General features: G+C 45.4%; 1 protein-coding gene across 3 annotated transcripts in view; it reads left to right on the top strand.

Moving 5' to 3' along the window:
- The first annotated feature begins 2,060 nt into the window (after positions 1–2,060).
- The window catches only part of OSBPL3 (oxysterol binding protein like 3), a 179,531-nt gene continuing 161,129 nt past the window's right edge, over positions 2,061–20,462 (top strand). For all 3 annotated transcript variants that reach the window (XM_072764574.1, XM_072764572.1, XM_072764570.1), the window contains exon 1: positions 2,061–2,349. The gene's annotated coding sequence lies outside the window, so the exon portion shown is untranslated. The remainder of the gene's footprint in view (positions 2,350–20,462) is intronic.

The following is a 20,462-nucleotide window of genomic DNA, read 5'->3' as shown; positions in this document are numbered from 1 at the left end:
AAAACAAAACAAGGCTAATGAAACGGGGTGAAGAGTGGGAGGTTGAGAGTGGAAATGAAAAAAAAAAGGTGGGGGGGAAGAGCTTGGAGGAGAGGGAGGAAAGGGCGAGCCTGTCTCCCAGGGGGGAATTACGGAAAACTGGAGGAAGGGTTTGGAAAACAAGGTCTGAGCGCGCGTGGCCCAGGTGCCCCCTGAGATCTATAGGACTGGCTCGGGCGCCCGCCACACCTGCGGGGCCACCTGGCTTCCGCCGGGGCGGGGCTCCACTGGAGAGTTTCCGAGTCCTTCGCTTTCAGGTCTGGCCCGCGAAGGCCCTGGGTGCGCGCGAGGCGGGTCCTGCGCGCGTGGGGACGCCCCCGCCCTCCGCCCCCCGATCCCAGACGGGCCGCCCGGACGTTCCCGACGCCACGGGGATCGCCCCAGCACGCGGAAAACCTAGCGCCGTGAATTGTAGATAGTGTGGCTCTGGCAAGACACCTGGAAACCTCAGTTTGGGGTCAGTTGGGAGGCGGGAAACGCGTCCAGGGCCGCAGGTGATACGTGGCGCTGCAATTTAACATTTCGGAGCCGGCGAGTCACACGCATTGTTCAGCTCGCTCGGGCAGGTTCGCTGCGTCTCCAGGGAGCTTCATTTCCTTTGCCTGCAGCGCGGTGTGGCCGCTCCTTTCCCCGGTTCTGGAATCTGCACGAAAGCCACCTCCGGGGCAGCCCGGCTGGCGCAGCGGTTTGGCGCCCGCCTTCGGCCCAGGGCGTGACCCTGGAGTCCCGGGATCGAGTCTCACATTGGGTTCCCTGCATGGAGCCTGCTTCTCCCTCTGCCTCTCTCTCTCTCTCTGTGTCTCTCATGAATAAATAAATAAAATCGAAAGAAAAGAAAAGAAAGAAAGAAAAAGAAAGAAAAAGAAAAGAGAGAGCAAGCCACCTCCGCCTAGAAGCCCTCAGGGCACTGCCCAGCGCCCCACCGCATACTTGTGACAACTCCGCTTAGCAATGACCTCAGAGTTCAGCACTAGTTACTCGTTTGTCTACACTGGTCTACGTTCTTTGTGCCTGGTGCGCTTCCCGCTGGAACGTAAGCCCCTTGAGAGCAGGAACCCGGGTGCCGTCATCACCCAAGCGAGCCCACATCTGCTCCAGGCGCCCGCAGCAGGCGCCGAGTAAATTAATTCCCTTCCCCACCCGGCCAGTTGGGGCGCTGTGCTGCAGCCTCTAACGTGGCCCCAGGTGACCCAGGCTGCCTTCCTGCTAGGGTCAAAGGGGGCGAGGAGCGAGTGGGCAGTCAGGTCGGGCGGACTTGCGTGTCCATCCAGGAGCTCGGCAGTTTCATTGCAACTACGATGCCCTCTCCCCCTGCGCCCTCGTCCATGAAGAGCATGGAACAAAACCACCACACTCCCCTCAGGTCCTCTCCTGGGACCCCCGCACGACTCTGCATCACTGCCTCGGGATGTTAGGGTCACAGTCTTGGACGGGCGTCCCACGCCGATTCTGTCCTTTGTCATGCGATGTCATCCGATGCCTAGCGCTCCTTTCACTATGTTTTCCTCTCCGTTCTCCATCCCTTTGCCTGTGATACCCTCAAGAGGTCGAGTCCTCTTTGCCCGTTTGCACGTGTGTCCCCTGGCACTGTCTCCTTGAACCAGCCCCTCCCGCTCCGCCCTCTCGTCTCCCCGTTCTGCTTCTCTTCCCCCCTTCCCGGGCCTGGAAACGCCGCTCGAGGGACATTCGTTGAGCCCCCACAGCACGTGAGCTGCGCGCGGGGCTGCCGGCGGCCCTTTCTCTACGCTGCTGCAGCTCCCCGCTCCCCCCTCCCTCCCCACCTGCCGGGAACCTGGGTCCCAACTGCCCAGCCTGCGTCACGGAATCCGCTCGCCCCTTCCCAGCGCATCGCCCCGCCTCCTTCCTCGGAGCCGACTCCTGATTGGTGGGGGTGCGGTCCTTCTGCCCGCGTCCGCCCGCCCCCCGCGTGGCCCCGCCCCCGGGCCCGCCGCAGGCTCCGCCCCCTCGCTCCCGCCCCCTGCGCTGCTCCCGCCCCCTGCGCTGCTCCTCCCGCTCACCTACGGGCGGCGCGCCGAGAAGTTCTGGGCAAAGTACCGGGAACTGGCAGCGCGAGCGCGGCGGCAGCGAGCCGGGCAGGGCAGCAGGGGCCCCCGGCGCAGGGCGGCCGGCGCGCGGTGCGGGCTCTGGCCCCGCTGTCCATCCGCCAGGGGCCGTCCCCGCCTCGATCGCCTGCGGCTGGCGCGGGAGCGGGACCGGACGAGCGGGCTTTGCCTCCTCCCGGCTCTGTGGACGGATCCGGGAGTCGGCACCGGAGCCAGAGACGGCGTCCGCGGCGGCTGAGCGCGGCAGGTGAGCGCCCGCACGCCCGCCTGAAGGGTCCTGGGGGTGGGGGCTCGCAAGCGCCGCGGTTGGGGGGGGGCCCAGACCCCGGAGGACCCGGGGAAGAAGCGGGGATGGCTGCGGCGGCCGGCGCCGGGCTCCGGGGCAGGGCCGGGCTGCTGCTGCCCACCCTGGAGCGCGGTCCTCGGGGGGACGGTGCGGCGGGACTGACGGCGGCGTGCGGGCGCCGGAGGCGGCGGGAGACACAGGAAGCCTGTGTGGGGCGCCGAGCGCGGGCGGCGCCACATCCGCGGGATGGGGCGTGCTGGGGGCCCGGGCCCGCTCGCCGCCCCCCGGCTCCGCCTGCCCCCCTCCCGGTTTGCCCCGCCGGGGGCACCCGCCCCTTGGGCGTCCCGCGCCCTGGGAAGCGTCTGCAGCCCCTAGAGTCACTGGAGGGCGTTATGGTTGATCGTGCAGATATTTCTTAAGCCGGGCAAGCCGCCTTCCTTCGTTAATGCAACTTGCCGGCCACCTCTGCACGCTTGTCCTCTTGCCCCGGCGTCTCACAAAGTAGCAGCCTCAGCAGGACCCTGACCGGGGGGCGGGGCGAGGGGGGGGGGGGCGACTCTGAACTTGTCGCTTTTGACGTGCACGGGAACCGTGCTGGGTGCATCCGAAGCCCTCCCCACCCCACCACCCAAGCCCCCAGATGTTGCGCGGACCCTCACAGTTGCAGCGCTGGGTTGGGTATTTAGACATATTTTAAGCTGCAGCTGCAGAAGAGATCCCCACACAGGTAAAAATGTAGGTCTGATTTCTGATCATCCAGACTCTACCTCTAAATGTCATACAAGATGAATTTCCCCCTTCTGGCCAAAGGGCACCAATCAGGCAGGCCGGGGCTGAAATGCACCCTAGCTAAATGATCATTCCTCCCCCATCACCCCCGCAGCCCCCCGACCAGCGTGCTGGCACCCCACCCTGTTCTGTGTTCCTCATAGCACTCCTCTCTGTCTGAAATTATCTCCTGGGGCTGTTTACTGTCTGCCTTCCCCCCACTAGAGTGGAAGTTCCGGGCAAGCAGAGACCTTATCTGTCTTGTCCATCGTTCCATTCCCAAAGTCAACAAGAGTGCCTGACACAGAGTAGGGATGCAAGAAAAAATTATGGGATAAATGAATAAAAACTTCTCTGTAAAATATGAAGAGTGGTGATTTCACAGCTGGTTTTGATTTTCATGCTTATATATCCTTTTTTTTTTTTTTTTCCTGTTGGGAAAATTAACGTGTACCAGTAACTGATTGATTGAGTACCTACTAAGAACTGGATATGTGCTAGGAGATTTATATAGATTATCTCATTAAACATTATCATAGTCTTATTATTAGTTAGGTATTTCTAAGCAGATGGGAAGTTGAGGCTCTAGCAGGTTAACCAGTTTCCCCAAGATTATCCTGGCAGAACTAAAATTCTAGTTCATTTTCTGTTGTGCTGGACCACTTCCAAGAAGCTAAAATGTGGTTTTCACCGTTACAGCCGATAGACGTTTAGCTTGATTTGTAATAAAAACTGTATTGCTTAGTGCTCGCTTCGGCAGCACATATACTAAAAACTGTATTGCTCAGCCAAAAGAATACTTGGTGCTTTATCATTATTGAGGTACAGTTTTGATACTAGCTAATAGTTTTATTGTAGGACAGATCCCACCAGGCTGCCATAGCTTGCATTTGCTGATTTAATCTTCACCCTCTTATAGGCAGTGTTTTGAGGTTGTCTCCATTTTTCAGATCAAGAAACTGCAGCCTAGGTTCAAGAACTAACCCCAGGTTAGTAAATTGCTGAACTAGATTTTGTTAATTGTCTTTCTGACTCCGAATCTTTAGCTCCTTCCACGGCACAGAAATCTCTCCTGCTCCCACTATTCCATGAGTTGTTGACTTATAGAGTCCAGTGATAAAATGCATTTAAATCATGCCAGGTTGGGCTGTGCACTTAACTGCTGTTGGTATCAAGCATCTACTTGTACTGTTTTTGGAATTGTTGAGACTCTTACTGCCATTGATTAATAGTTTTATTGTAGGACAGATCCCACCAGGCTGCCATAGCTTGCATTTGCTGATTTAATCTTCACCCTCTTATAGGCAGTGTTTTGAGGTTGTCTCCATTTTTCAGATCAAGAAACTGCAGCCTAGGTTCAAGAACTAACCCCAATAGTAAATTGCTGAACTAGATTTTGTTAATTGTCTTTCTGACTCCGAATCTTTAGCTCCTTCCACGGCACAGAAATCTCTCCTGCTCCCACTATTCCATGAGTTGTTGACTTATAGAGTCCAGTGATAAAATGCATTTAAATCATGCCAGGTTGGGCTGTGCACTTAACTGCTGTTGGTATCAAGCATCTACTTGTACTGTTTTTGGAATTGTTGAGACTCTTACTGCCATTGATTTTTGTGGTTGAGCTTATGGCTTGTGGGCTTGGTAGATGGGGGACATTTAATAATAAGGAGGAAAGGAAATTCTTTCACTTACATTGAAACTTTAACCTAAATCTAAAGAGAAACCTGATGGGTCTTACCCACTATGGTAAATGAACTCTGAACACAGGGATGCTTTATGCCTCTGAAGGAAAAGTGATGGAAAGCTAGCTGGTTTCTCTGTTTCCATTCCTAGAACTGAGGAGAGTCAGAAAGCTCTAAATGCTCCTGCAGCAACCTTTTAGTAAAGATGCTACATTTCAGCTCTTTGCTCTCTTGTACTGAAACTGAGGGCAAGGAGAAGTTTGTTTAATGGTTACCACCTAAAGGGCTAATGGCAAAATAGGGTGGAAAGGAATTTGGGATCCTTTTTTTCTTCTACTTCCATTCCAGTTTTAGGGGGTCGTTTAAATTTTTTTTTTTTTTTTTTTTTTTTTTTATGATGGTCACAGAAAGAGAGAGAGAGAGAGGCAGAGACACAGGCAGAGGGAGAAGCAGGCTCCATGCACCGGGAGCCCGACGTGGGATTCGATCCCGGGTCTCCAGGATCGCGCCCTGGGCCAAAGGCAGGCGCCAATTAGGGGGTCATTTAATGTTTTTCCCTACACGAGGGGCTGAATAATTCAGTTTTATTTATAATGTGCCTCTTAGATATACTATGTTTTCTTAACTGTTAATTCCACTTCAGGAGTACCCCAGGAGGGGTTGGGGAACCCTCCAACCCAGAATGCCCACAGAAGTGATGGGGGTGTGCATAAAGAGGAAGATGGAAGCTGTTCAGTTGAAAGAGCCTTCCATGCATAATTGAGAGTTGTTTATAGTCCCCTGTGAATTTCTTTTCTGTCTACATCTTATTCATCAGCTTTTCAGTCCTCTCTTCTGGAAAATTCCGTCTTGACTTCCCAATCGCTACTGTTTCAGGCCACAGTTTATGCTTACCGGAACTCTTGGCTCTCTCCTCCTCAGCACCTCTCACACAAATCCTTTCCTGTTGCCCCTGCACCCTGTTAGTTCAGGGTCTTAGGGACTTCTGCGCACTGTCCTAACATTACTTACAGGCGGACTTTCCTCCCTCGGGCTCTCCTGCATATCACAGGCTGGTAAATTCTTTAAATGCTGTCATTGTGTTGCTAAAAATTCCTGAGTGGCTTATATAGTTAATGATAATGAAATTAATAGCAGCAACAGAAGCTGCTGAACTTCTTGTGCCATACTGTCCTATGTGCTGTAATGACTTATTGCCTTTAATCCTCAGAGCAAGACCAGAGTAGGCCTGTTATTATTTTTAAAGATTTTATTTATTTATGGGAGAGAGAGAGAGAAAGCATGTGTTGGGGAAGAGGGCCCAAGAGGGTGAGACAAGCAGGCTCCCCACTGAGCAGGGAGCCCAGCAAGGGGCTCAATCCCAGGATCATGACCTGAGCCAAAGGCAGACGTTTAACCGACTGAGCCACCCCAGGCACCCATAGTAGGTACTGTTATAGCTCCAGGTGTGGCTGCTTTACAGCTAATACTAGATGGATCTGAGACTGAAACCCCAGGTCCTTTCTTTCCCCATTTAGTCGTAGAGTCCTTAGCCTAGAGTCAGGATTTGGCAGCCTGGGCTCAGTGCCGGCCTTTACCCTTCATTCCCCAACCCTGAGCACTGGCAGCCTGCACTTTACTCAGCAACTGAGCATTTTGCTTTTTGCCTACCCTCTTGTTGCCTAGAAAGCACGTTCATTGTCTCTTGCTGTGAAAAACCAAGTCTTTCAAGGCTGAACTAAAAGGTGAAAGTCCTCAGTTCATTTTCTGACCACTGAGTATATTGATTTCTTTCTTTCCTTTCGCCCTTTATTCCTTTCATATCTCCCCCCGCTCTCAACCAATTCCTCCACTCTGGTGCCTCCTGGCTTGTTATTTATTCAGATGTACTGCCTCCTTACATTGAAACTTTCACCTAAATCTAAAGAGAAACCTGATGGGTCTTACCCACTATGGTAAATGAACTCTGAACACAGGGATGCTTTATGCCTCTGAAGGAAAAGTGATGGAAAGCTAGCTGGTTTCTCTGTTTCCATTCCTAGAACTGAGGAGAGTCAGAAAGCTCTAAATGCTCCTGCAGCAACCTTTTAGACTGTAAATGCCTTGAAAGCATGTGTCCATGCCTCATGTTTCTATCCATCAGATCGCCAAGCACAGTAGGCTATCCATAGTAGGTGCTCAATTAAAGAGAGAATATGAAAGTGTTATATTTGGTTATATTGTTAGAATATTCTGGGAAAAAAGTCATTGGAATGTAGCATTTTGTTTTCTACATTTTGGTCCACAATACCGTAATGTCTTCATCAATTTAGGTTGAAGTGAAAGAAATCCTATTTATTGAAATCCACAGAGAGTGCCCATTCTGATTGTTTTCACCTTGGAGATACTGCAAGGAACTCTCAGACCCATTCACAAAACAAACATTGTAGAATAAATGTCTTTTATCTTAAATGCACTATTTTTTCATATATCTGGTAATGTTATTAAAAACAGATTAAAACAGTATGGAATTGAAACTAAATTTTGTTCACTTTTTAGAAAAGATTTTGTTTATTCATGAGAGACACAGAGAGGCAGAGACATAGGCAGAGGGAGAAGCGGGCTCCTTGCAGGAAGCCTGATGTGGGACTCGATCCCCGGAACTGGGATCACACCCTGAGCCAAAGGCAGATGCTCAACCACTGAGCCACCCAGGCGTCCCTTGTTCACTTTTTTATAGATAAATGAACATTTCACGTTTTTAACCAGATTTACTAGATCCTCCATGAATCAGCTCTGGTTCACAGTTCATCATTCATCACTTTGCTGTGTTTCCCAGTCACGTGTAACTCAATTCAGCCCCTGCCTATATCCGCGGGGCTATGTGTCATGTGCTCTGGCCTCCCAGTTTTGCATAAACTTCTATCCTCTTTGTAATCTCCTCTTCCTCACCCACATCCACCTGGCTGAGTCCCACTCTTCTGTCATGTTTCAGCATGGATATCCTGTGCACGAAGTCCTCTGCTGTCTCCCCAGATTGAAGTTGGAGAATGCTCCTGGCACTCTGGGCCTACCCATTTTATAGGGAGCAGTGAGCATACCATTTTGTAACTGTTGATCACTTGACTGACTCTTTTCTGAAGCCACTGACTCTTATTTGGTGAACATTAGAATCGCTTTTAATAAATTTCCCTCTGTAGGCCCCACTCCTGAAGCTTTTGGATCAAGGGGCTTGGGGTAAAAAGAGCTGATCACTGGGGTTGTGTTGTTTTGTTTTGCTTTAAAGGAGTTTTTTTTTTTTTTTTTTCCCATTCCGTATCATAGCTGGATAGTATCCCATTGTGTGAATGGCATAAACTTCATCCAGTTACTTATTTTTAAAGCAACAGCTTTATGGAGATAGCTTTCATATTTTATACAGTTCACCCACTTAAAGTATACAATTCAGTGATTCCTGGCATAGTCACAGTTGTGTAACCATCACCGTAATTAATTTTAGAACATTTCATCACCCACAAAAGAGATGACACCCATTAGTAGTCTTCTCTGTCACCCTGAAACCACTAACTTACTTTATGTCTGTATCAATTTTCTTTTTTCTTTTCTTTCTTTTTTTTTTTTTTAAGATTTTATTTATTTATTCATGAGAGACACAGAAAGAGAGAGGCAGAGGGAGAAACAGGCTCCCTATGGGGAGCCTGATAAGGTACTCGATCCTGGGACTCCAGGACCACACCCTGGGCCGAAGGCAGGGGCCAAACCCCAGAGCCACCCAGGGATCCCCAGTATGGATTTTCCTATTGGGACATTTCATATAATTGGAATCATATAGTATGTGGTCTTTCTGTGTCTAGCTTCTATCAATGGAAGTGTTGTATTCAGAATTCATCTCTGTTACAGCTTGGATCAGGACTTCATTCTTTTTCATTGCCTGATACCACCCCGTAGTTTGTAATACCATGTTTAATTTATCCATTTGCCCATTGATGGAACTAGTATTATTAAGTCCCCCTTGAGTGGTCCTAGTGTGCAGCCAGGAACTAAACCAGAAGTTCCTTTGAGTCTTGTTCATTGTGTCTTGGGACGAGAGCAGTATTTGGCACAAGATAGGTGTGTAATAAACATCTGAATCAAAGAAGCATTTTATTAAAAGTACAATTCTTATCATGTCGGTGTCTTCAAAAAATGTTTAAAAGAGCTTTCATATTTGATTGCTTAGATCCCAATTTGAGCAATTGTACAGTTGTTAAAAAAGAAGATAAGGGAATTTGGACATGGATGAAATGTTATGATTTTTTAGCATTTGCTTCAAAATAATCTGAGGTTGGGCAGAGAATTTAGAGGGAACGAGGCTATCCATGAGTTAATGAGTTAATGATGACTGAAGCTGGGTGATTAATTCATGGGGTTTTAAAAACTATTCTCTATATTTCGGTTTACTAGGGCAGCCATTGGCCACGTGTTACTACTGAGCACTTGAAATGTGGTTAATGCTTATTGAGATGTACTACAAGTATAACGTATATATTGCGTTTTGAAGAGTTAGTACAAAAAAGAATGTAAAATTAGCTCAATTTTTGTTTATATGTTCAAATAATAATATTTTGGATATAGTATGGTAATATATAATTAAAGCTAATTTCATCTGTTTCCTTTGATCTTTTTAATAGGTTACTTAAACATTAAAATTATGTATATGAGTCATATTACATTCTGTTGGGGTAGTGCTACTGTATACTGTTACATGTATCTGAGATTTTTTGTAAATTAAAGATATCTGAATTTTTTAAAAGTCTGAAGTAAAATATTTTTCATTTCATAAATGATTCCTCTTATATGAAAAGATTGAGAAATATTGATTTGTTCAAAGATGATTCTTTGTGGGAAGCTTGTGGCAGGCAGGCTGTAGTCTTGCAGTGTCATTCCTGGGCTTCTTCGATGTGAAAATTTAAAAATTTTTTATAATAAATGGAGTAGTAGCATGAGAGAGTTGTTCCTTTAGTTATTTATCTGATTCTTTTGTTTTTAAGTTGATGAAATATTTCGTAAATCTTGGAAAAATAGAGAAAATGCAATGGTAATGTCATTGTTCTTATTCACAATGTTTATACCCTGAAATTGAATTTTTCTGGACTTGATTTATAATCACCCTGCCTAAATCTGTTTGTTTGTGAGTCAGAATGTGATTGTTTTGTTTCTAGGCTTCCCAAGACCCTTGGAATATGAGTGGAATATGATTCTTAAATAATAAGTGGATTTACGGCTGAGAAGCACATTGCTTTCATATAAAATTTTTTTAGATGAGCATTATGTCACTCTCTGGATGTCTTTGTTTACTCACAGAGAGTAGACCTGAATTGAAAAATAGCTTTAATGTAAGCAGAACATAATCAAATTGCCATGAACAGCCCAAGAGATCATCAAAGGATCTGTGACTGTCAGTATAAAATCAAATTTATTTTGTTTACTCTCTACAGTTAACATATTAAAATCTAATTTTTAAAAGATGTGTGGATCACATTCCTCAGTATAACATTTCTCCACTTATGTATTAAAATGTAGTACAGTTAAAGAATCCCATACTTACTTTCTTGATATCAAATGCTGTAATACAAAAAATTTAAAGTTACAGTTTAAGTCTTAGAAAACAAATTTTTCTTCCCCAAATCGTTTGTGATGGGCAGTGATCTGAAATGTTTCAAAGCGAAAGCTAAATAATAATATTTTTTAAATCTCACAAACATTATAAAAATTGAAGTAAATGCCCCCCTGGAATGAAAACGTGGGAGTTTGATTTCTGCTCACGCACATAATATGTATTGTGTCAGGTGCTAGGCTGTGTACAGGGGGATATGGTGAATTGGACAGATGTGGAACCTCCCCTCCTGGAACTTACAGTTTAGAAGGGGATCGAGTTTTAGTTACAGTGGGGACACGTAGCTCAAAGGGAATGAGTCTGGATTTTAATTGGGACTCTGGGGAGAAGATTTCCATTTTTCTACAGGTCATGATCCAGGCTGCTGATTGTCTAAAGGAGGAGGAGAAAGAGAATGGGGCTGGGAATCCTCAGAGGATGACCCAGGCAAAATCCTGTCCTGTTTGTTTTGTGTGTGTGTGTGGCTTGTGGCAGCCAGATGGAACTGAGTGGGAGGAGGGGCTTAACGTCTCTTTTGAGCTTTTGAATTGCTTTCTATGATGCTACACAGGAATTGAATCCAAAGTTGAGTTTTTGCCACCTTTGTAACTGAAACTGAATGAGATCTAACAACCTGTTCTCTAGCATAGCCATGAAAGTAGCTTAGAATCCCTTCCCAGCTCTAATTCTAGAGTAGCTCATTGTCTAGCATCTGAGTTACAAGTGAGTGTGGGGTATTTGAAGGCCTCAAAGCATATAGGGTAGATCCACTTGGGTTTTTCTCACAGGTTCAGAGCTGCTTCAAGCAGCAGATCTTTAGCATATATATAATTAATGGAGATGTCCTTTGGAGCTTGTTGGAGTCATTGGGGAATGGGGAACCATGCAGCCCTTAGAGGTGGTGATGATGACTACAAAGAATAATGAAAACAGCAATGGCAGCTAGTAACTGTGAAGCACTCACCGTGTACTGGCCTAAGTGCTTTGCTTACCACGACCTCATTAGATCTTCGGGTAACTTGTGAGGTCGCTGTCATCATCTCGGTTTACCGGAGACCAGACAGAGGCTGGGGAGGAATTACTTGTTCTTTGGTTGTCCGGCATCTACTCATCCTTCCTGATTTCCATTTGAAGAATCACTTCTTGGCATCTAGTGTGCTGATTCCAGAACAGGGGCTCCATTCTCCTTGGCCATGGGTAGGCCTGTGAGCCGGGCTGGACTCCGGGGCCAATGCCAAGGGCCGTGGACATTCTGCTGCAGAGGGTGTGTCCGACCAGACCATTCCTGTCTACACCACATTGTTGTGGTCTGGCTTCCGTTCTCGTGAAGCTGTGCCAGGGCTTGCCTCTCCTCTTACTTCCTTAAACTGGTTGTCAAGGAGTCTCTCGTGTCAAGCAGGGGCCTGTGTCGAGCAATGGTGCAAGCAGCTAAGGTACTGCAGCGAGGAGATCTCACTGGGACCAGCATCAGCTGACCATACTCCAGAACCCATAATAGGCAGAAGTAGAGGAGGTCTGCAGGGGCCCGGGACTGATGAAATCCCATTAAAAAGGGGAGGATTTGGGCAGACTCTTCAGACCTGACCCCTCTACATCTGACCACTTAAAAAAAGGCACCTGCCCCTAAAGGCTCTGCCGGATTGATCTTGGAACAGAACAGATCCTTCTGTGCTTGAACACAAGAAGCAATAAGTGCTGAGAGCTGACCTGGAGCAGACCAGACCAGACCAGACCAGACCAGACTGAGGCCTTATCTCAACCGCTGGCCCACAGACTGACTTCACGTTTGGTTCCCTCACTTCCTACACCCACTGTTATCTGTTTGTTGTGTGGCTTGTCTTCTGCTCTCTGTGCATTGTAAGAAGCCAAGTTTAATCACATGGTGAAATGTCACTGAGTTTTGAAACCTGAACCTGCTTTATAATTATGATTAACTTTGCCTTACGATTGAATAAAGCTGGCATCAGAAAGACAACTCGCGTGTGCGACTTCATAGTGTGCTCTTGACACTGGTATTTGTCCAAGATATATATTTTTTTGGTTTCACTTGCCAGGTTGGTTTCTCGGACTTCCACTCAAAGAACCCCTGGGGGTCATAGACTAGAGAGGCTTAAGTAGTTTACTCATAGTCACAAATGGATGGCAGAAGTAGGGTACAGTCCAGTCATTCTGCTTCTACTGCCAGGCCGTTGAGCACAGGGCTCCTCAGTGTGGGGAGAGCACTGGACTGGGAGCCAGAGAATCAGAGAATGGATCCACTCCCAGCAGTGCCTCTGCCTCTTAGCCTTGGGCCAGTCACTGCCTTTATAGAGCGAACTGGGTGGACAGGATGAGATCTACCCATGTCTACGTGACAGCCAACTTGAGATGTCCTCCTCCGTGAGATTTTTGGACATACGGTGTCCCAGTTTCTAAAAGCTTTCAGTCTGAGGCTTGAGGTGTAGTCTGAGGCAGTGGTTTTCTTTTTTTTTCTTTTTAAATATTTTATTTATTCATTCATGAGAGACACACAGAGAGACAGAGAGAGAGAGAGGCAGAGACATAGGCAGTGGGAGAAGCAGGCTCCATGCAGGGAGCCCGATGTGAGACTCGATCCCGGGTCTCCAGGATCACAACCTGGGCCTAAGGCAGCACTAAACCGCTGAGCCACCGGGCTGCCCCGGCAGTGGTTTTCAAAGTGGGTTCCAGGAGTTGCCCTATCGGCATTATGTGGGAACTTGTTAGGAGTGCAGATTCTTGTGCCTTACCCCAGACCTACTGACAGCTCTGCAGGGGAGCCCAGCAGTCTGTGTTTTTGCAAGCCCTTTCGGGTGATCCTGATGCACAGAAAAAAACATTTACATTTTATTTATTACATTTATTAAATTTATACACATGATTTATTGTGTATAAGTTGCTTCCTAGAAGGAGGGAGCATGAAAAAATTGGTCACAGCGCTGCTCTCAGGGAACATTCATTCCAGGAGACAGATATAAAGGCACAGTTGTGAGAGACAAGGAGGGGTGGGTACTTGCTGTGAAGATGGTATTGCCGAGTTAGAGGAGCAGAGAAAGAACGATGGGAGGTGCTTTTGCAGGGAAGTGGGCATTTGAGGCAAGCCTTGAGGGATGTATAGGATTGGGATGAAGGAAGGGAACAGAGGGCTGGCTAGAAAGCACATCCTACAGAGCATGCAGGATGAGTCAGGGCATAGTAGCATTTTAAGGAACGAGGAACCTTCCAGTTTAATGATAAGGATTGCTTTAATTGGGAGAAGTGACAGGATATGAGCACACACAGGTAGGTTGAGGCTGAACTGGAGTGGATCCTGAGTTTGGACTTTATTCTGTAGAGAGTGAACAAGGAGGTGAGGTGGTGGGCGCCACGTTAGGGGACGTATTCCAGGGCTGGAAGAGAAGGTCAGAGGCTGGGAATACAACACAGTGAGCCTGACCTGGGGAGGGAACAATGGAGAGGAAAGGAAAAAGACAACTCAGACATATTGGAAGGTTGGAACGAGACAGTTCCTAGGAACTCTGGGGATCTGGGGGACAGGTTTGAGGGAGAAGGCAAAGATGATTCTATGGGAGATAATAAGTGGCGTGGGTACAATCAGGTAAAAAAGCTGGAGCCTTACATCATATCTTCCACGTAGATAACTTCCACATGGATCAAAACTAACCTGAAAACAACTAGGAAAAAAATTAAAATATCATTTTAATAATAATGGAGTTGAAAAATTCCTTCAAGACAGAATCCAGACCCGATGAAACAAAAGATTGAATTATTTGACTATATTTAATTTTTGCAGGACTGTTTTTTTAAAAAACTATGTCCAAAGGCAGTTAATAAGCTTAGATAATTTCAACACATGTCCCAAAGACATAATTTTGTCAGTATATAGAGAACTACAACAAATAAGGGAAAGAATAGTTACTGTAGAGGCAAAGAATATGAACAGTTTACAAAAGAGCGTGAAATTACTCTTCAATATGTGAGAACTTTAACTTCGTTCATAAATAAAAAGAAAAATGCCAATGAAAACTTTCGTGAGACACTACTTTTCATCTATCAGATTGGCAAATAAAACAAAATGTGATAAAACTGTTGGCAATAGCTTTTTGAGGAAGCAGGTATTTATGGTGGATGGAATGAAATGGCTCTGTGTAGAGCAATTGGCAATATCTATCAAGACTGCAAATGCATGCACCCTTTGAACCAGCCATATAGTAATTCTGAATTTTATCCTACAAATATATAAATGTGCACAATGATTTATGTACAAAGTTATTTACTGCAGCATTGTTTGAATAAATACAAAATTGCAAATAATCAAATTGTCTATCAATAAGAACTGATTAATAAATAATGGAGTGGTTAAAAATGAAGCAGCTCAAAAAAAAAGTAAAGTAAAAAAAAATGAAGCAGCTCTATAGCTACTGATTAGGAATAGTCTCTGAGATTTATTAAATTAAAAAAAAGCGAGGTGTAGATTACATAGGTAATACCAAGGCACCACGTATGGTATGCTTCCATTTGAGTGAAAGTATACCCATGTATAATATATATTTTATATGTATATATACATAGGCATGTATGCATTTATGACAATTATAACCCAGTGGGCTGAAGCCAGCTTGCAGTAGTTTGTGAGAGCCAACTGTATGCATTTCTTTTTAATCCTCGGTGGGTGGCTTTGCATTGGTAGTTTGAAATTGGCCACAGTGGAAGCATTTATACCATGGAAATCAGCCAAGGCAGTAAATCAGGATTTTTGTTTTTGTTTTGCCAGACAACTGGTTCATAAACATTTACTGGTACTCACTGTGTATCATAAATATAAAGTATTTTTTGAAGGATACACAAGAGGTCAGTAACATCAGATTCCCCAAGAAAGGGAAAATGAGTGGCAAAAGGACAGTTGTGAGATTGAAAATCTACGTCTTGAATTTTGTCCCACACCAATGTATTATTCTGCAGTAAATATTAAAGCAAACAAAAAAAGTAACTTTAGAGCTTCAGGCCTATGTGATGTGACTGTGTTAGTTAAGGTGCCTGTGAATACTATAAGGAAAAATACTATCTTGTATTGAGTAGATTTTAGGGGGAAAGAAAGCTTTTGGTTTTGAACATGCTCAGCTTGAAGCATCATTGGAGATGGGTGACATCATTAGAGATGTCTAGCAGGTAACTCAGAAGAGAGGGCAAAGCTGTTAATCACCTCTGTGAGTCAGGAGTTTAGTTTAAATTATGGCAGTTGAGGTTTCTAAGAGAGGCCCAACCTGTACAACATTTGGGCAGGTCCCCAGAGCAAAAGGGGGATGGGTGCATGTGGTACCTTGGGAAATGCCAGCTAAGAGGAAGGTTGGGGAAGAGAGATTTGTCATAAGATAGAAGGATCATATAATGATGATAATAGTAGCTTCCTTTAATGGGTTATCTACAAAAAGTGAGGCACTATTCTCAGTACTTTGCCAAAGAACATCACTGGATTTAATTTTTGCAACCCCTCAGTGGCAGGGGGTGGGGATGGGGTATGTGACTTCCATGATTGCCTGGTGAATGCAGAAAAGTAATTCTAAAGAGTAAAGCAGGATAGAGCTCCTGGGAGGGATGTGAACAGAGCAGGACCTCGAAATGTAAGATTTTAAAGGTCACGCCTTTTGAGGCAGAGGGAGTGTTGAACAATGGCTGAAAGAGGCGCTGTCTGATGTAGCTGGAGGGTAGAGATTCAGGGAAGCTCGGGCTAATCCATCCTCTACAGTTGGAGAGCCACAGAGTATTTCCAACCAGGGGAAAAATTCACCCAATTAGGTGTTCAACTCTGTCTTTTTCTAGCCCAGTATTGGCTTCCATTTACCATATGTGTATCTTTGGGAATGATGCTAGTACTGAATGAAAAAGGAAAGGGGTACCAGCTATGGCTTAAATGAGGTTCAGAGAAAGGATTGCATGGGCTTCTTCATGCAAAGCTGCTAAGGAGCTGTGCTCGGGACTTGTAATTCCTGTTTTTCTAGTAGCATTCCAGTTTGTTTGTTACTTTTAGCTCTGCATCATTTGTTCCTTGTTTAAAGGCCTGGAAGTCTCTTTCGTTCTCTGGCATCCCAAGGTTTTATTTTCATAGGTGTATGTAGATAGGCATAGATGGATGTGTAAGGTATCTGCCTTTTCTGATCCACAGATTAAGACACCTTGTCTGCCGAATGCCTGGGACCAGAAGGACGGAATGTTGGAATTTGGGTGTTGGTAAACTGTTTGGTGTATGGTCCTGAGAGGTGCCCTGATTGTCCCTCATTGCTAAGAATGTCACAGATTCGTTGGGCAAAATAAAACCATGTTCTTGCATCTTGCTCCAGGTACTTAACTCATACTGAAGTTTAGCATATCATGGACTTGCCCACATCCCTGTGGAGAGTACTGTGGCTCCTCCTCTCTCAGAGGAGTTGTGTAAGGATTGGATCAGTGTTAGTAGACGTGAAGGGGGCTCCGGAGGTCATGAGAGCCACGTGGTTGCTAGTTGGGCAGGAAGCCAGCGGGAGGGATGTGGCCCATGTGAATGGGACTCACAGTCCCAGTGATCTGTCATTTACTCTGGGTGGTTCCAAGCTTCAGCAGCTCCAGAATGACCTGCAGTATTAAAACATAGACTGTTGGTCCTCACCCCTGGAGTTTCTGATTTAGTGGATGTATGGTGGGGCTTGTGATTCTGTGGTTCTAGCAAGTTCTCAGGTGATCCTGAGGCTGCTGGTCCAGGGACCCCTTTGAAAATCCAAACATTGGTTCAGTAGTCAAACTGAGTCTCGACAGCCCTGAGCCTGCTCTGACTTGGGGAAGGACCAGAGAAATCTGGTTATCATAACCCCCATATTTTGTATGGGATTTCCATGTTTGTAAGTTGCATTAATATACCTTGCTTCTCACAACAAAACAACGCTGTGAGGTAGGCAGAACAGGTATTGACCTTGTTGTGTTGTGTAGTTGGGGAGAATCAGACTGACGAACTTGGGTAAGGTGAGTGATTTACCTGAGGGGCAAATTGCAGAACTGAGATTACATCCAGGTTTTTCTTACTGCAGCTTTAGTGTTCCTTCTGGTTTTACCAGCCTTTACAGAGATGAGCTGCTCTGACAATGCGCAGACTTTGTTTTAATCACCGTCTGACTCCAAAATAGCTTCTCATTTTAGAGCAGTTTTAGATTTCCAGAAAAGTTGTGAAGATACTAGAATTCCCATATGCCTCGTACTCAATTTCCTCTATGATTACTATCTTACATGAGGAAGTTCCACTTGTCACAGATAATGAACCAACACCGATAACATTATTTTTAACCAAAGTCTATGTGTCATCCAGATTTCCTTGGTTTTTACCTAATATACTTTTTCTATTCCAGGATTCCTTGTTTTTGATGACCTTGACAATTTTGAGGTCTGCTGGTCAGGCATTTTATAGAATGGCCCTCAGCTGCCATTTGTGTGGTGTTTTTCTCATGATTAGACTAGGTTATGGGTTTTGGGGAGAAAGATAACAGAGATGAAGTGCCATTCTCCCCATATCGTAATGAGGGTACATACTGCCAACATGATTTATCACTCTCCATGTGACCTTGATCACCTTGTTGAGGTACTGTTTGTCAGCTTTCTCTGCTCTAATGTTACTCTTTCCCCAACCTGCTATGTGCAGTCCACACCTAAGGAGTAGAGAGTTATGTTCACCTCCTTGAGGATGGAGCGTCTACACACATGATTTGGTATTTTCTGCATGTTAGGTTTGTCCTTCATTTATCGATTTATTCAGTTAATCAGTATTTATATCAGTGTGAATTCATGGATGTTTATTTCATATTTTGGGTTATAGTCCAATAGTGCTTTCTTTATTTTGTCTCTCTAATTGTATCAGTTCTGACTAGTAGGCACATTTTCCGTTGGATCCTGTGTTCTTTTGACATAAGCCCATCTTTGTTGATTTTTTTTTGTGTGTGTCTTCTTACCTTCTGGAGCTACAAGATGCTCTAGAACTATCTTGTATTATCCCTACTTAGCCCTAGAATAGTGTTTTTAATGTTGGTCTTGATCCACTAAATTGATTTCATCATCCACTACCTGAGTCATCACCCACAGTGAAGACACTGATCCATTTCTACTCATCACATATTACAAGTAAGGAAATTGACATCGTAAAAGGTGAGATGACTTATCCAAGGTCATGCGTAGTTGGTAGCAAAGCTGGTGCCAGGACCAGTTCCAGGTCCTCTAGACTCGTAGTTCCGGGTCTTTTCTCTCATTTTATGTTGGCAAATTTTGCCATTTGGAACCTGGTTCATCAGTCTCCCATCTCACCCACATCCTTGTGCATAGGCAATCAAATGTGAACTCAACTGGATGTACTGCTTCTACCCAGGATAGACCTAAGAGAGTGCTGGCCAGATTCCTGGTGGAGACTGCCACGGCAAGTGTGTGTTTTCCAGTCAGAATAGGGTTTTGTAATGTGAATGACTTAACAAACCCACAGAATGTGACCACTGATATCAGCACCTAGAAACTGAGGTTCTACGTGACTGGCCTCTGTTTTGTGGGGAAGTGGGGACAGAAGGAAGGGAGGCTTATAGAATCCTCGTACTCTTCATTGGAGCTCTCCCCTTTTGGTGGGGGAGGCAGTAAGAAGTGAATTCAAGGAGCAAAACCTTCAAATTTCACTTCATCCTGTGAACTCCTGGGATGTACAAAGAGCTGAACAAAAAAGGTTTTGGGTGTTCTAAAGGCCCAAACAACCAGTTATTAGGATCTGGTGTGAATAATCAACTATACCACGAAACTTATTTTACTTTGTGGGAGGAAATAATCCAGCCACCAAAAGGTTCCTAAGATTCAGGGAATAATAAAGGACAAACTTATTTCATATCCATTTCTCAGAATGTTTCACTTCAAAAGATATTTTTTAAAAATTTGTAATAATTGAGGTTGAGGGCTCTGGCAGAAAAATTATTCCTATAAAGGAGTTTAAAAGACAAGGACATTCATTATAGGATATTTTGTTTGTAAATAACAGAAACCCATTGAGCTTAAAGACAATTACAAAATTTTTTTTGCAGGCCACCTCGGTGGTTCATTCAGTTAAGCATCCGTCTCTTGTTTTGGTCCCAGGTCATGATTTCAGGGTAGTGAGATTGGGCCACCTGTGGGGTTCCGCACTCAGCAGAGAGTCTGCTTGAGATCCTCCCTCGCCCTCTATTCCTCCTCCATTTGCACTCTCTAAATAAATAAAATCTTAAATGACAAAAAACATCTTAAAAAACAAAAAAAGAAAATTTGCTGGTTTATGTTGCTAAAACGTCCAAGAGCAGGGCTAAGCTTCAGGCATGGCTGGATTTAGGGGCCCAAATCATGTCATCAGGGCTGTTTCTTGCCATCTCCTACACCCTGTTTTTATCCGGCCTCATTCTCAGGCAGGCTTTCTCTACCTGAGTACCTCTTAGCAGGGACTGGCTTTTTCCTGCAAGCCAAGCAGCTATATTCTGGGGATGTTTTTTGCCTCTGGTTGTCCCTGCCTTTGCTCATGCTCCTAACTCGGAACTAGTAACTGGGGCCAGAATTATCCGGGCTGTCCCTAGCTGGGGGCAGGCCTGGTGTTTTCTGTGGAACAGGGCAACGGATGGTTCCTCTGAGGAAGTTTGAGGTGCCGCTGCCAGGCAGGTGACTTGGCTGGATGAACAAAAATAATGGAAGGCCATTTTTATAGTGTTTTGAACACTCAGGGTAAATGCTTGATGGATGAGTAGATGCTCAGCTCTCATGCTCTTTAGACATTTGTTTATTTAGTCCCTTCCCAAGCTATTCATTTATTTTGTGACTTGTGAGTTCTTTTAGAGAGACCTCTGCATCATTTCTTGATTAATGTACTAACCTGACTGCCAGCCCTTGTTAGGCCTCCAGCAAATGCTTCTCTTGCTGTTAATGCTAATTGTAAGGCCAATTTCAGCTAGGCTTGGCTAGATGATGGTGATCCAGTCTTTGAACCTGTTTAACCATGTTAGTGTTCGACAATTTATGATTGG

Source organism: Vulpes vulpes, chromosome 7, assembly GCF_048418805.1.
Source record: "Vulpes vulpes isolate BD-2025 chromosome 7, VulVul3, whole genome shotgun sequence".
In the NCBI taxonomy this organism is placed as follows: Eukaryota; Metazoa; Chordata; class Mammalia; order Carnivora; family Canidae; genus Vulpes; species Vulpes vulpes.
The sequence above is the reverse complement of the archived record's forward strand: the minus strand, read 5'-3'. Positions and strand labels throughout refer to the sequence as shown.